This window comes from Bos javanicus, chromosome 1 (genome assembly GCF_032452875.1).
Source record: "Bos javanicus breed banteng chromosome 1, ARS-OSU_banteng_1.0, whole genome shotgun sequence".
NCBI classification, from domain to species: Eukaryota; Metazoa; Chordata; class Mammalia; order Artiodactyla; family Bovidae; genus Bos; species Bos javanicus.
The window spans coordinates 66,479,875-66,496,175 of record NC_083868.1 but is presented as its reverse complement, the minus strand read 5'-3'; positions in this window follow the sequence as shown (position 1 = coordinate 66,496,175).

The following is a 16,301-nucleotide window of genomic DNA, read 5'->3' as shown; positions in this document are numbered from 1 at the left end:
AGGAAGACCACCCAAGTCTCAACAACTAGCCTAGCACCAAGCAATAAGCAGCAGTATTAACCACTGGGGTAGGGAAGCATGTAGAGACACCCCTTCCCCGCACTCCCCCACCCCACCCTGTGGCAAAGGCAAACAGGGATGCTTGAAGATGGAAGTAAAGCAGGAACATAGAAAAAACTTAGCTTTTCAGACCCTACTATAAGCATAAGGTAACAGCAGCTAAAAAATACAGGCACTTGAAGCCTATAGTACATTGGAAATGAAAAGCCAGACCCGGCTAAACTCCTGAAGTTTAACTTAGCCTCTCTGCAACACTGCAGTATAATTCATTTTTTTCTTTTAATTTCTGACTTAAGGCTGTCTCACTTTCTGACTTAAAACACTGCTATGTTTACTATAACAAAACTAGTTCAGTATTACTCAGATAAATGGAAAATAAGACATTTTAAAAAGTGATACTGTCAATTATTTGATCATCAACATTTGTCACAATTTAACTTTATTGGCTCCTTATTGTGAAATTCAGACTTGAAGAAAGTAAGGAAAACCACTAGGGCATTCAGGTATGACCTAAATCAAATCCCTTATGATTATACAGTGGACGTAACAAATAAATTCAAGGGATTAGATCTGATAGAATGCCTGAAGAACTATGGACAGAGGTTCGTAACATTGTACAGGAAGTGGTGGCCAAAACCATCCCCAAGAAAATGCAAGAAGGCAAAATGGTTGTCTGAGGAGGCCTTAAAATAGCTGAGAAAAGAAGAAAAGTGAAAGGCAAAGGAAAAAGGGAAAGATATACCCAACTGAATAAAGAGTTCCAAAGAATAGCAAGGAGAGAGAAGAAATTAAGTGAACAGTGCAAAGAAATAGAGGAAAATAATAGAATGGGAAAGACTAGAGATCTCTTAAAGAAAATTAAGAGCTACCAAGGGAACATTTCATGCAAAGATGGGCACGATAAAGGACAGAAATGCTAAGGACCTAATAGAAGCAGAAGAGAGTGAGAAGAGGTGGCAAGAATACACAGAACTGTACAAAAATGGTCTTTAAAAAAAAAAAAAAAAAAAGGTCTTAAACACCCGGAAAACCATGGTTGTGTGGTCACTTGCCTAGAGTCAGATATCCTGGAATGTGAAGTCAAGTGGGCCTTAGAAAGCATTACTACAAACAAAACTAGTGGAGGTGATGGAATTCCAGCTGAGCTATTTCAAATCCTAAAAGATGATGTTAAAGTGTTGCACTCAGTATGCCAGCCAAATTGGAAAGCTCAGCAATGGCCACAGGGCTAGAAAAGGTCTGTTTTCATTCCAGTCACAAAGAAGGGCAGTGCCAAAGAGTGTTCAGACTACCATACAGTTGTGCTAATTTCACAAACTAGCAAGGTAATGCTCAAAATCCTTCAACCTAGTCTTCAACAGTATGTGAACCAAGAACTTCCAGATGTACCAGCTGGATTTAGAAAAGGCAGAGGAACCAGAGATCAAATTGCCAACATCTGTTCAGTTCAGTTGAGTTCATTTCAGTTGTTCAGTCATGTCCGACTCCTTGTGACCCTATGGACTGCAGCATGCCAGGCTTGCCTGTCCACCAAATCCCAGAGCTTACTCAAACACATGTCCATCAAGTCGGTGATGCCATCCAACCATTTCATCCTCTGTTGTCCCCTTCTCCTCCCGCCTTCAATCTTTCCCAGCATCAGGGTCTTTTCCGATGAGTCAGTTTTTTGCATCAGGTGGCCAAAGTATTGGAGTCTCAGCTTCAGCATCAGTTCTTCCAATGAATATTGAGGACTGATTTCCTTTAGGATGGACTGGTTGGATCATAGAAAAGCAAGAGAAAAAAAAAAAAATCTTCCTTGACCTACTCTAAAGCCTTTGACTGTGTGTGTGGATTACAACAAACTGTGGAAAATTCTTAAAGAGATGGGACTATCAGACCACCTTAACTGCCTCCTGAGGAATCTGTATGCAGGTTCAGAAGCAACAATTTAAACCAGACATGGAACAATAGACTGGGTTCAAAATTGGGAAAGAAGTATGTCAAGGCTATATAATGTCACCCTACTTATTTAACTTTTATGCAGAATACATCATGAGAAATGCCGGGCTAGATGAATCAGAAGCTGGAATCAAGATTGAGGGGAGAAATATCAATAGCCTCAGATATGCAGATGATACCACCCAAATGGCAGAAAGCAAAGAGGAACTAAAGAGCCTCTTGATGAAGGTAAAAGAAGAGAGTGAAAAAGTTAGCTTAAAACTCAACATTCAAAAACCTAAGATCATGGCATCCAGTCCCATCACTTCATGGCAAATAGATGGGGGGAAAATGGAAACAGTGAGTGGCAGACTTTCTTTTCTTGAGCTCCAAAATCACTGTGGATGGTGACTGCAACTGTGAAATAAAACATGTATGCTCCTTGGAAGAAAACCTATGAGAAACCTAAACAGTGTACTAAAAAACAGAGACATTACTTTGCTGACAAAGTATATATGCTGACTTTCCATAGTCAAAGGTATGGTTTTTCCAGTAGTCATACATGGAGTGAGAATTGGACAATAAAAAAAGCTGAGCACCAAAGAATTGATGCCTTTGAACTGTGTTGCTGGAGAAGACTTGAGAGTCCCTTGGAGAGCAAATCAAACCAGTCAATCCTTAAGGAAATCAACCCTGAATATTCACTGGAAAGACTGATGCTGAAGCTGAAGCTCTAATACTTTGGTCACCTGATACAAAGAGCCTACTCATTAGAAAAGACCCTGATACTGGGAAAGACTGAGGGCAGGAGAAGAAGGGGTGACAGAGGATGAGATGGTTGAATGGCATCACTGACTCGATGGACATGAGTTTAAGCAAACTCAGGGAAGCCTGGTGCGCTGCAGTCCACGGGGTCACAAGGAGTTGGACATGACCGAGCAACTGAACAGCAACAACTTTATTGGATGTCTTGCTCACATCATAGCTCATTTTCTATACAGAATAGAGTACTAGAGTGGGTATAATACAAATAGAGACCCAAAACATAACATTTATTTTTATAAACATAGACTGAGTGTCTAGAAATAGAAATTTCTGCTAATTAATAGAAATTCCATAGAAAAGCTATTCTGCATCCTGTTTTTCATTTTAGGAATATTCATATCTGTTTAAGTCATTTTCAAATTATGACAAAATAGAATCCAAAGGCATGATTGCTATTATAATGATTAAATTTTAAAGATTTTATTCACCTTATAACTGAAAGTTTGTTTGTGTTGACCAGCATCTCACTATTTCTCTCACCTTCTAGGCCTTGGTAACCACCATTCTACCTTCTGAGTTTGACTTTTTTTTTTTTTTAGATTCCACATACAAGTAAAATCATACACTTTTTCTCTCTCTGGCTTATTTCACTTAGCACAGTATCCTCCAGGTTCATCTTTGTTGTCACAAATGCAGGATTTCCTCCCTTCTTGTGACCAAATAATATCATATTTATATTTTCTCACATCTTCTTTATCCATTCATCCATTAACACCTAGGGTTTTTTACAACCTGTTGATGATTATGAATAATGCTGCAATGATGTCTCTGAGATGCTGATTTCATTTTCTTCAGATATATACCCAAAATGGGAATTTCTGAGTTACATGGTAGTTCTATTTGGGGAATGGGAGTGCTGAGGAATCTCTATACTATTTTCCATAATGGTTAAATGAATTCACATTCCAACCATGTACAAAGGTTTCCTTTTCTCCATATTTTCTCAACAATTGTTACCTCATTGTCTTTTTTCTTTAATACAAAAGCCATCTTAACAGGTATGAGGTGTTATCTCATTGTACTTTTGATTTGCATTTCCCTGATGGTTATTGATATTGAGCACATTTTCATGTATTTTTTGGCCATTTGTGCCAAGAAGTTATTTAGGCACATAATGCTATCCACTGGAATTAATTCAAACTCCACAAGTTGAGGTCATCCCCAACAAAACTTCCCTCACTTCAGATGCCATAAATTCAGGTGTACCCAGGCTGCCCACACTTCTGATCAACTGACCACAAATTTGGGAGTTGATGCAAACCTATCAGGTTTCATAATTCACTAGAACAAACCAGAGAACTCAGGAAATTTTATACTTTTGAATAGTTTTGCTGTAATGATACAAATAAGATTCAGCCAAGTAAAGAATTTGTTGGGCAAGAGTTTGGAGGATCTCAAACATAGAGCTTCCATGCCCTCTCCCCATGGAATCAGGATGCATTACCCTCTCTCCATAGCACACTGAAGTGCTCACCAATCAGGATGTTCAACTGAGCCTTAATGTTCAGAGTTTTCACTGGAGTTTCATTACATAAGCATGATTAATTGTACTATTTGCCATGTGATTTAAATCAATCTTCAGCCCTGCCACCTCTCCAATGGTCAGGAAGTCAAGCTAATATATGGCTCAAAGCCTTAACACCTTAGTCCCTTTACACCCACCACAAATAATAAACACACTCCTGTCTTTTGGGAAATTTCAAGGGTTTAGAAGCCCCATCTCAGGAACTCAAGGCAAAGAACATATCCTTTTCTATAAAACACCCACATATTAACTGTCTGATATAAAGAGAGATGTACCCATATCTGGGCATAAGCTGTATCTACCTTATTCTTTTCTGTTCTATACTGTATGCTGCTGCTGCTGCTGCTGTTAAGTTGCTTCAGTTGTGACCGACTCTGTGTGACCCCATAGACAGCAACCCAACAGGCTCCCCCGTCCCTGGGATTCTCCAGGCAAGAACACTGGAGTGGGTTGCCATTTCCTTCTCCAATGCATGAAAGTGAAAAGTGAAAGTGAAGTTGCTCAGTTGTGTCCGACTCTTCGCGACCCCATGGACTGCAGCCTACCAGGCTCCCCCGTCCCTGGGATTCTCCAGGCAAGAGTACTGGAGTGGGATGCCATCGCCTTCTCCTATGATGTTTAGTCTGAGACACACAAAAAAGCTAGGGAAAGAAACCAACTTTCATCAAGAGATAAAACCATATTCAGAGATGACTCAGATATTGGAACACACACACAAAAAGATGTTAATAACTGTGATTAATAAAATAAAAATGTAAAAGTTGACAACATGCATAAAGAAATGGGGACTTTCAGAGATATAAGTTTAAAAATAGATTAGTAGAAATGCTAGGAAAAGTACAATATCAGAAGTTAAGTTCATTAGCAGTGCTTTGACAAGTTCATTAGCAGACTAGAATTGAATTAAAAAAATATATGAATTTGTCAACACATTAGTAGAAATGTTCCAAACAGAAACACCAAAAGAAAAAAAAAAAAAGATGAGGGGTGGAGAAGTAGGGAGAATAGAGCCTCCAAGAGCTATGAAACATACTAGCAGTATAACATGCAAGAAACTGGAGTTCCAAAAGTAGAAGAAAGAGAAATGAGGTAGAAGAAGGTAAAGGAAAATGGCCAAGGACTTTTGAAAATTAATGAAATATAGATCCAGTAATCCCAGAGAATCTCAGCAGTATAAATAACATTTATGTTAAAAATGTAAAAGCACACCTAAATACATGATAGTTACATTGTTTCAAATCAAATATAAACAGAAAATCATGAGAGCAGAGGAAAAAGAAAAATCATATACCAAGGAACAAATAGAGTTTTGCTAGATTTCTCATCAGAAACTATACAAGCCTGAAGACAATGGAAATGACATCTTTAGAATGCTAAACAAAAATTATCAACTCAGAATTCCATATACAGCAATAATATCTACCAGAAAATGAAAGTAAAGATTTTTCCAGAAAAACAAAGCTGATCATAAAGGAAAAACTTCAAAAAATGAAGATCATGGCATCCAGTCCCATCACTTCATGATAAATAGATGGGGAAACAATAGAAATTGTGACAGACTTTATTTTCTTGGGCTCCAAAATCACTGTGGACAGTGATTGCAGTCATGAAATTAAAGATGCTTGCTCCTTAGAAGAAAGGTAATGACAAACCTAAAAGCAGAGACATTACTTTGCCAACAAAGGTCCATCTAGTCAAAGCTATATCCGTATGGTATACGGATGTGAGAGCTGGACAATAAAAAAGGCTGAGTGCCAAGGAATTGATGCCTTCAAACTGTGTTGCTGGAGAAGACTTGAGAGTCCCTTGGCAAGCAAGATCAAACCAGTCAATCTTAAAGGAAATCAACCCTAAATATTCATTGGAAGGACTGATACTGAAGTTGAAGCTCCAATACTTTCACCACCTGATGAGAAGAGCCGACCCACTGGAAAAGACCCTGATGCTGGGAAAGATTCAAGGCAGGAGGAGAAGGGGATGACAGAGGATGAGATGGTTGGATGGCATCACTGACTCAACGGACATGAGTTTGAGCAAACTCCAGGAGATGGTCAAGGACAGGGAAGCCTGACGTGCTGCTGTCCACGGTATCGCAAAGAGCTGGACACAACTGAGTGACTGAACAACAACAAAGATTTTTTAGACAGAAGAAACAAGATAGAGATGAGATCTACACAAAGAAAAAAGTGAGGGAAATTGTAAAAATTAAATATAAAAGAATTTTTCTTATTTTTAATCAATTTAAAAGTTAATTTACTGTCAAAAGTAGAGAATCTTAAAAGCAGCAAAAGAGAAGTGACTTTTCATGTACAAAAGATCCTCAAAAAAATATCAGCAGAATTTTCATCAGAAATTTTACAGGCCAAAAAGCAGTGGGCCAATATATTTAAAGTGCTAAAAGAAAATACCTGTCAATGGAGAATCCTTTATCTGACAAAACTGTAATTCAGGAGTGTGAGAGAAATTAAGACATTCACAGATAAACAAAGCTGAGGAAGTTGATTATCACTAGACCTGCCCTGCAAGAAATGTTTAAGAGAGTCCTGGAGGGTGAAATGAAAGGACATTAGATAGTCAAAGCTGGTATAAAGAAACAAATATCTCTATGAAGGAATCTGGGTGATGGCAGGCATCTGATTGAAGACAACAGCATCTAAGAAAATAGAAACCCTACCATTTGGATGATTCGGTATACATACCATGGATTCATGGCTGTGGTTTTTCCATAGACTCTTAGTCATTTCCTATCTAGGACTGTTGCAAAATAATTCATATATGTAAGCAATATGTAAAGTCTCAAAGGATGCCAGAGAGGTTATACATTTAAAATATGATCTAGGGGAGAAAAAAGCATTTATAGGAATCACTCTCACGGGTCACATTTAATTTTAAAATAAAAGCAACGATGTGGAAACATTAGGCCTGTGCATGTGTGCTCAATCACTTTGTTGTATCCGATTCTTTTGTGACCCCATGGACTGTAGGCCACCAGGCCCCTTTATCCATGGGATTTCCCAGGCATGAATATTGGACTGAGAGGCCATTTCCTCCTCCAGGGGATCTTCTCCATCCAGGGATAGAGCCCATGTTTGTTGCATCTCTTGCATCTGCTGCATTGGAAGGCAGATTCTTTATAACTGCACAACCTAGGAATCCCAATATTGGTCCAGTTTGTTTTAAAATGTCTATTTCTGACTTATAAATGTATTTTCTTGAGTTTGAAAATGTTTCAAATAAATGAGGGAAACATGATGTTCTCATAGACCTTATTTATTCTTTGCCAAAGTGTCAAGGGCATTCATGTCAACATAGCTGTATTTCCATAGCTACTCACTCATATGAATTAAAGGGCTTAAAAATTATACTTCAAAACATTGTTTGCTATTTCTTAATAAAATTTTTAACATTCTACTTACTTCAATTTTTAAATGAGTTTTTTGAAGAGAGGTTCTATAGTTTCTTTGTCAGCCTAAGAGAGGAACTGACTGAAGAGTTGTGTTCTGTAGGCAAAAGTTAACTGACACATACCTAATGTCTGTAAGACTAAAAATTGTTTGGAGAGTTGTAAATCTGTATGAAGTAGTTGGATTAACGAGTTTCAAATTATATAACTCAGGCAACATAACTTTTCTTTAAAATTAACATCAATCTTTTCCCTTTGGGCTTCCCTGGTGGCTCAAGATGGTAAAGAATCTGCCTGCAGTGTAGGAGACCTGGGTTCAATACCTGGGTCGGGAAGATCCCCTGGAGACAGGAATGGCAACCCGCTCCAGTATTCTTGCCTGGAGAATCCCATGGACCGAGGAATCTGGCAGGCTACAGTCCATGGGTTGCAAAGAGTCAGACATGATTGGGCGAATAACACTTTTCCCTTCAGGAGTCTACAGTATAAAACAACAATTTTCAATGTGTTTGTTGCCCATGGACCCCTGTAAGAGGTGGTCCTGAGACCCCTTCAGTTACCAAAGGGTCAAAACTATTTTCATAATAATACTAAGATGTTATTTGCCTTTTATACTGTGTTGATATTTACACTGATAGTACAGAAGCAACGGTGGTGAGACTGCAGGCACAAATCAAGGCAGAGGAACCTGACTGCTGCAATAACCATTGCATTCTTCATAGCAATGCATTCATAGTATTGGAAACAAAATATGACCTTCACTTAAGAATGTTCTTAATAAAGGAGTAAAAATTAATTTTATTTAACTTCAACTTTAATATATTCATATGAATTCACATTTGAATACATATCAATGTTAATTAAAAATAAAATTACATAAACTGACAATTCAGTAAATCATATTTGAAAATATTATATCTATTGTATCTGTATGTAGGAAATACTATTTTTGTGTGTGCTTTTCATCATTTCTGCCCATTTGGTGATGATGTATTAGTAGATTGAACTCAGTCATGGTGGGTTTGCCTACACCACAGAAATCAGTAAATGGTACCCCTGAAGAAATATTTTCCCCAGATGTTAAACATTTACAAGCACATCACTGGATATAACTGACTCACTGGAAAAGACCCTGATGCTGGGAAAGATTGAAGGCAGGAGGAGAAGGGGATGACAGAGGATGAGATAGTTGGATGGCATCACCGACTCAATGGACATGAGTTTGAGCAAGCTCTGGGAGTTGGTGATGGACAGGGAAGCCTGGCGTGCTGCAGTCCATGAGGTCACAAAGAGTCATACAGGACTGAGCAACTGAACTAAACTGAACTGAAACAAAAGTTCAGTGGCATATGTGATTTTATGTGTCAACTTGATTGGGCTAAAGGATACCCAGACAGCTGGTAAAACAATATTTCTGGGTGTGTCTGTGAGAGCATTTCTGAAAGAGATTAGCATTTGAATCAATAGACTGAATAAAGAAAATCTGCCCTCACCAATGTGGGCATCTGCTGAGGGCCCAAACAGAAGAAAAAAAGGTGAAAGAAGGGCAAATTCTTATTGTCTCTTTCTGAGCTAGGATGGCAGGCATAGTAGCTTCTGGGTCTCAGGCATTTCAGACTCTGGGACTTAACGCCAGCAGTCTCCAAGTTCTCAAGCCTTTGGCATCATACTGGGAGTTATATCATTGACTCCCATAGTATTCAGGCCTTTGGACTGGGACTAAATTATACCTCTGACTTTCCTGGTTCTCTAGTTTGCAGAAGGCAGCTTGTGGGAATTCTCATCCTTTATAACCAATAATTGAGCCAATTTCTATACTCAGTCTCAGTTCAGTCACACAGTCGTGTCTGACTCTTTGCGACCCCATGAACTGCAGCACACCAGGCCTCCCTGTCTATCACCATCTCCCGGAGTCCACCCAAACCCATGTCCATTGAGTCGGTGATGCCATCCAGCCATCTCATCCTCTGTCGTCCCCTTCTCCTCCTGCCCTCAATCTTTCCCAGCATCAGGGTCTTTTCCAATGAGTCAGCTCTTCGCATCAGGTGGCCAAAGTATTGGAGTTTCAGCTTCAACATCAGTCCTTCCAATGAATACCCAGGACTGATCTCCTTTAGGATGGACTGGTTGGATCTCCTTGCAGTCCAAGGGACTCTCAAAAGTCTTCTCCAACACCACAGTTCAAAAGCATCAATTCTTCGGTGCTCAGCTTTCTTTATAGTCCAACTCTCACATCCATACATGACCACTGCAGAAACCATAGCCTTAACTAGATGGACCTTTGTTGACAAAGTAATGTCTCTGCTTTTTAATAAGCTATCTAGGTTGGTCATAACTTTCCTTCCAAGGAGTAAGCATCTTTTAATTTCATGGCTGCAATAACCATCTGCAGTGACTTTGAAGCCCAGAAAAATAAAGTCAGCCACTGTTTTCACTGTTTCCCCATCTATTTGTCATGAAGTGATGGGACCAGATGCCATGATCTTAGTTTTCTGAATGTTGAGCTTTAAGCCAACTTTTTCACTCTCCTCTTTCACTTTCATCAAGAGTCTCTTTAGTTCTTCACTTTCTGCCATAAGGGTGGTGTCATCTGCATATCTGAGGTTATTGATATTTCTCCCGGCAATCTTGATTCCAGCCTGTGCTTCTTCCATCCCAGCGTTTCTTATGATGTACTCTGCATATAAGTTAAATAAGCAGGGTGACAATATACAGCCTTGACATACTCCTTTTCCTATTTGGAACCAGTCTGTTGTTCCATGTCCAGTTCTAACTGTTGCTTCCTGACCTGCATACAGATTTCACAACAGGCAGGTCTGTGGTCTGGTATTCCCATCTCTTTCAGAATTTTCCAGTTTATTGTGATCCACACAGTCAAAAGGCGTTGGCATAGTCAATAAAACAGAAATAGATGTTTTTCTGGAACTCTCTTGCTTTTTCGATGATCCAGCAGATGTTGGCAATTTGATCTCTGGTTCCTCTGCCTTTTCTAAAATCAGCTTGAACATCTGGAAGTTCACGGTTCACATATTGATGAAGCCTGGCTTGGAGAATTTTAAGCATCATTTTACTAGCATGTGAGATGAGTGCATATATAACTATTTATCTATTAGAAAAGACATAAGTTTCTCTTTTTCTGGAGAACCCTAATTCTGAGTCCTAACTAATATTTAAGTATATTAGGCAGTCCTGAAACCTAAAGGTTTTTTTTTTTTTTTGAAACCTAAAGGTTTAAGAACTCTTGATCTAACATAATCATTGCAGCATTAGTCTTTAGCAGTTGGTCCCTTCCCTAGTCTATTTGAGAATGTAAGGATACGCTATTCATGGACCCGTCATCAAATCATCCTGCCTTGCCTCTTTTCAGGAACCCAATTATACTACTACTGCTGCTGCTAAATAGTAAACATTTATTGTGTGATATATGCCTGACTCTGGTAAGTATTTTATAATCATCTCATTTATTCCTTACAACAAGCCTACAAGATAGGAACATTTATAATTTTCATTTTATAGATGTGAAAACTGAAGCTGTGAGACATTGACTAATTTGCCCAAGTTTAAAGCCAGGTCTAAACAATTCTAAAATGAACCCCTTATTCATTTCAGTTAATCATTTCCTCACTCACTCACTCTTTGGTACTTGAGATTTTTGTAGATATTTAATTAGTTGTGTGAAAATGTCCCATTTGTTTTACAGAACACTTCTTAAGAGTTGGGATGGTGTGCTATAATTTTTTTAGTCCCTTCAGTGTTACTGCAATGTGCTTAGTTGCTTAGTAGTGTTTGACTCTTTGCAACCCCCTGGACTGCAGCCCACCAGGCTTCTCTGTCCGTGGGATTCTCCTGGCAGGAACACTGGATTGGGTAGCCGTTCCCTTCTCCAGGGGATCTTCCCAACCCAGTAATTCAACTGGGGTCTCCTGTATTGCAGGAGGATTCTTTACCAGCTGAGGTACCAAAGAAGCCCATTTTATATATATTATTGCAATACTTATGCACTTTGAGGTGTTCAGTTAATCATTAAAGACTGAGTTCTCAGTACTTGACAAAGTGTCTATTATATCAGAGATTTTAAACTAGCATACTATTCATTTAGTGAATACCTAATAAGCATTTATGATGTAAAAAATCCTGTGCTAGATGCAGAAGGCAGATACAGTTTCTGCTAATGGAGCTTATGTTCCAAAAGAAGAGATAAACATTTAACAAAGAAATTGTTTAATGTGTGATGACTATTATTTTGCAGGAAATAATGTGTACCTAAGAGTCACTTAATCTGGGAGATGATGAGAAGAAGCCACTCAAAGAAGTGAAACAAAAAATGAACTGATCAGCTCAAGGAGTAAAAGAAGAGTGTTTCATGGAGAGAGAATGAAAAAATACTATATTTATTCAACCAATGTATTATGAAGAAGGTACTTGGTAGTTATTTGTTGAGTGTGGATTTGGCTAGCACACATGAAAAAGTGGTCTTGCCCTTCATTAAGAGACCAAGCAATTTTAAGTGCTTTGACTTACCATGTAATACACTAAAAAAAAAAAAAAAAGCAGAATAGAAAGATTAAGTAAATCAAGTTAAAATAATAAATATGAAAGGAATAAACTGGCTTCATAGAATGCCCATATGACATGCAGAAGACAAGAGAGTGGAGGCGAGGTCCTAGATGGCTATCTCTAGAATATGCAACCCTCCACAATACACAAGTGTAAAGAAGTCACATAGCTTGATGAGAAAGAGTCTCCCAGGGAGAGGAGACTCAACACATGTCCCTTCAGGAGTCCTATAAGGTGTCTTATTCCTGGATCTATAAATTATGCAGCCAAATCTTTCATTCATATTAACCAGTCTTTCCTATGTCTGTCAACCCAATTAAAATGTGTGTAAGGAAAGGAAATGAGCTTGGTTATCTTGAAGGCTGAGATGAATAAAGCAGGAGAGAAAGGCTAGGGCTGCACTTACTTCAGGAATCAGAAGACAGGTTGTTAACTGCTGGTTATATAAAACCTATTAATAACTTAGTTTTGACTCTTGGTTGAATATACTTTCCTAAACAGCATGCTTAGAACTCTAAAGTAGTAAACGCAGAAAATATCTTAATTGTTAAAAAAAGCTTCTAATAAAGATTAAGCAGAGTTCATTGAGCAGGACACACCTGGGACAATTTAAAGATGTATAGGAGGTCTATAGACTTTCTCACAATATCTTCTCTAAGTGCAAATTATCCAATTTATTATATCAGTGATGGTGAAGTGACTTTGTTCATCTTGGTGATGTTCTTAACTAGGAATATTGATGAGGGTAGGCTTTAGTGATACAGTCCTTCAAAGTACCTATGAAGCATTATCAGAGATGTCTTTTTGATGTGTAACTTGAGTTCTAGTGGCCTCTTTGTGCCAGTGTATTCTCATTAAATACAGTTGTCTCCTGAAGGACTTTTAGAGTACTCTCCAAAAGAGGGGCCTGCCACATTCCCTAAGATACATGATAAGAACATTCTTAAAATGAAGGGCTAGAAAAGTCTCCATCACAAAGCTTGCTTAAAGGCCTGAGATTTATTCTTGGATTCCAGGTGAAAAAATAAACCACATCAGTGCCTGACACATGGTTGGTGCTTAGTATTTGTTGAATCAGTGAAGAATGAGAGGAATTTTCTGAATGATTAGGAATTTTCTCTTTGATTTCAGATTCCTCATGCTCTTGGCTGTAAGTGCCTCAGGATAAGAAAGTCACCATTGCTCCTCATATGACTTCTTCATATATTGGAAATGCTCAGTAACAATTCATACAGAAACAGTAGCTGAGTTCCTATGGCATGAATGTTTTTTCTCCTCTACAAAATGCCACAGAGCAGCTCCTAGAAAGACCATGCCTGGGAGACAACTCTTGTCACCTCCCAGGCAAGGAAGCCTGGCCTCTTCAGCTCTCCTCTTCTCCCATGTGCTAGGGCTACTGCTTGGCCCTGCCCCGCTTTGGGCAAAATTACGGCTTGAGGATGCTCAGAAAGAACTGAAAACTAGTATCAAGACAGGAGCATAAGTTGGCAAGTATCTGTATCCCTCAGGCATCTCTGATGCCTCTGACAAGCCTGTACCAGAACATTCACTCTGCACTTAAAACCCTCTCAAGAAACAATCTGCCATCCCTGTTCCCCATCCCAAATTTCATCCAGCAGGAGGTAAGGAGACACCTGCAGCTTCACAGATAGAAGAGGCCTTCAGATCCCAACCTCTTCCATCCTCAAAGATAGAACTATCCATAGGGACCCAGGGAGAGCAAAAACTGGAGCTGAGTTGGGAAATACACATCAAGTGCTGCTGTACCTTCCAAGTTTCAAGGAGACAAGAAGCTGAAACAAAAGTCATCAGGCCTGGTCTCAGTTTTCCTAAAGTCAGATCGGTCTCTCCATGGGTCTAGTGCTAATCAGGAGTGCTAACATTCCCATGAGGAAAAGTTCAAGAAAGCTCAAAAAAAGACAAAAGTTCCAGTTCCTGTAGACAGCCTCCTCTGACATCAGATCTAGGAGTTAATTAACATGAAGGATGACTACTAATACCAACATGGAGACAAATGGCCTGAAATCTAGCTGATGTCATATTGGCCTCCTTGGGACACCAGAGCAAGGCCCAAGTAGTTCACAGAGCAGCGGTCCCTCTGGTTTCATCATAGGTGGGACACCAGTTCCCATCTGCTGTGGCTGCATTCTGCAAGCAGCCCCTAGTCAAGAGATGGGCACCGAAGTATGCAGAGGTATCTCTGCACTTCCAGAGGAACACCCCTGACTCATTATTTCTGAGAACCAGGGGTTTCAGAAGAAAAATATTTTCTTAAACTTTGAGTATTGGATATTTGGTACATTCTGGATCCTTCTGGGATTTTTGCTGATGTAGAGGAATATAGCCGATAAAGACCCAGACCTCTGTAGGCAAATATACACAGATATTTTCATACAAAGTCCAGATCTCATAATTTAGGCTTCTTCATCCCCTCTGGAATCCTAATTCCTAAGGATTTTATTTGATGCCTGTATTTAAATATAACTCACAGAGACCAGATACTTGAGAGGCCTGCAAATTATCAGGGGGAAATTTCAGCTGTCGATACAGTCAGCTGGGTGCCTTAACCCTGAACAGCTGCAGTTGATAATCAGCAACATTCCCCTGTTCACTGACCTCAAATAAAATCTTTGGGAGAGCCTGCAGAATAAGCCCTGCAAGCCCTGGCTCACCTTGGCCCTTGGAAGGGCTGCCCTCTATGTTCCAAGTTTCAAGAAGTACAAGAGAAACAAAAGCCAGCATGACTTGTCTCAGTTTTTCTAAAGCTGCAATCCCTTGAACCCACTATACCCCTTCTCTGCTTATTTTTCCCTAGGCATTTTGCCATCTACCATATTAAGGTTGATCCTTGAACAGTGTGGGAATTATGGGGAGGGACCCTCTGCAATCCTAAACCCCAGAATAAATCACAGTTGGTTCTCCCTATACCTGTTTCTTCCTTACAGGTGGTTCTGTATTTACAGGTTGAACCAACCACAGGCCAAACAGTGTAATATTTATTATTTTTTAAAAAAAATTAGTGTACAAGTGTATATAGTGTATAAGTGCAACACACACCTGTGTTGTTGAAGGGCCAACTGTTTTTCTCTCTCTTTGCTTTGTTATTTTCAAAAGGTCAGTAACTTTTCTTTCTTGACTGCAGCTATATGTACAGGTCCAAGAAAAGTACACAGTAATTAAAGGCGATTACAATTCTAAATGGGTAGTGAACAGGGGCCTTACTGAACCTCAAAGGGTTATGTAAGGATTAGGGTGAGGATGCATATAGTGGGCTCAGTGCCTGGTGCACAGTAAGACTCAACAATTCAAATAATACTCATCGTCAAGACAGTGCCTGAAATCACAGGAACTGGCTACTTCCCCTCTTTCCTTGGGGGCTTAAGGAGAGAATGATGTTTCCTGGGCTGTTACCGGAGCGCGTCACTGACTCCTGTTCCAGGAACCGAACCCTCAGCCTCTGCGTAAGAGCCAATTTAAGCTCCACTTCTTAAAAGGAATTTCCTAGTGTTCACGGTTCTCTCTCTCAGTCATGTCCTTAGAAACACCTCTGACATACAGACGCCAGGTTCTATCCCGAGTTTCATTAGTAAGTCACTGTCTTTGGGCGAGTCACTTTAACCTGATTCTCATTTTTCATCAGTAAAGGGAAAAGGTCATATTAGACAACCTACTTTCCGGCTGTAATATTTTATGACTCCACGAGCAAAACTCATATCCCCACTCCCTTCTTACGTCTCATTCAACAATCCTAATGGCAGCTGATTTCTGCTGTGCAGTGTCTCTGCAAAAACCCAAGCCGTAATCTAAATCAGGCACGGTCAACCTAGCGGAGGAATTAGAAGAAATCGCCCGACCCACCTCACTTTGGAAACACCTGACCCTAAACAGAACGCCCGCCCTCCCAGCATTTCCGGCTCTTCCACAGATTTTCTTCCGGAACACTTGCTCGCGTTTGACTCCGCCCTTGCCCCGCTTTTCAGAGTCCATTGGCTATTTCTTTGAGGAAGCGGA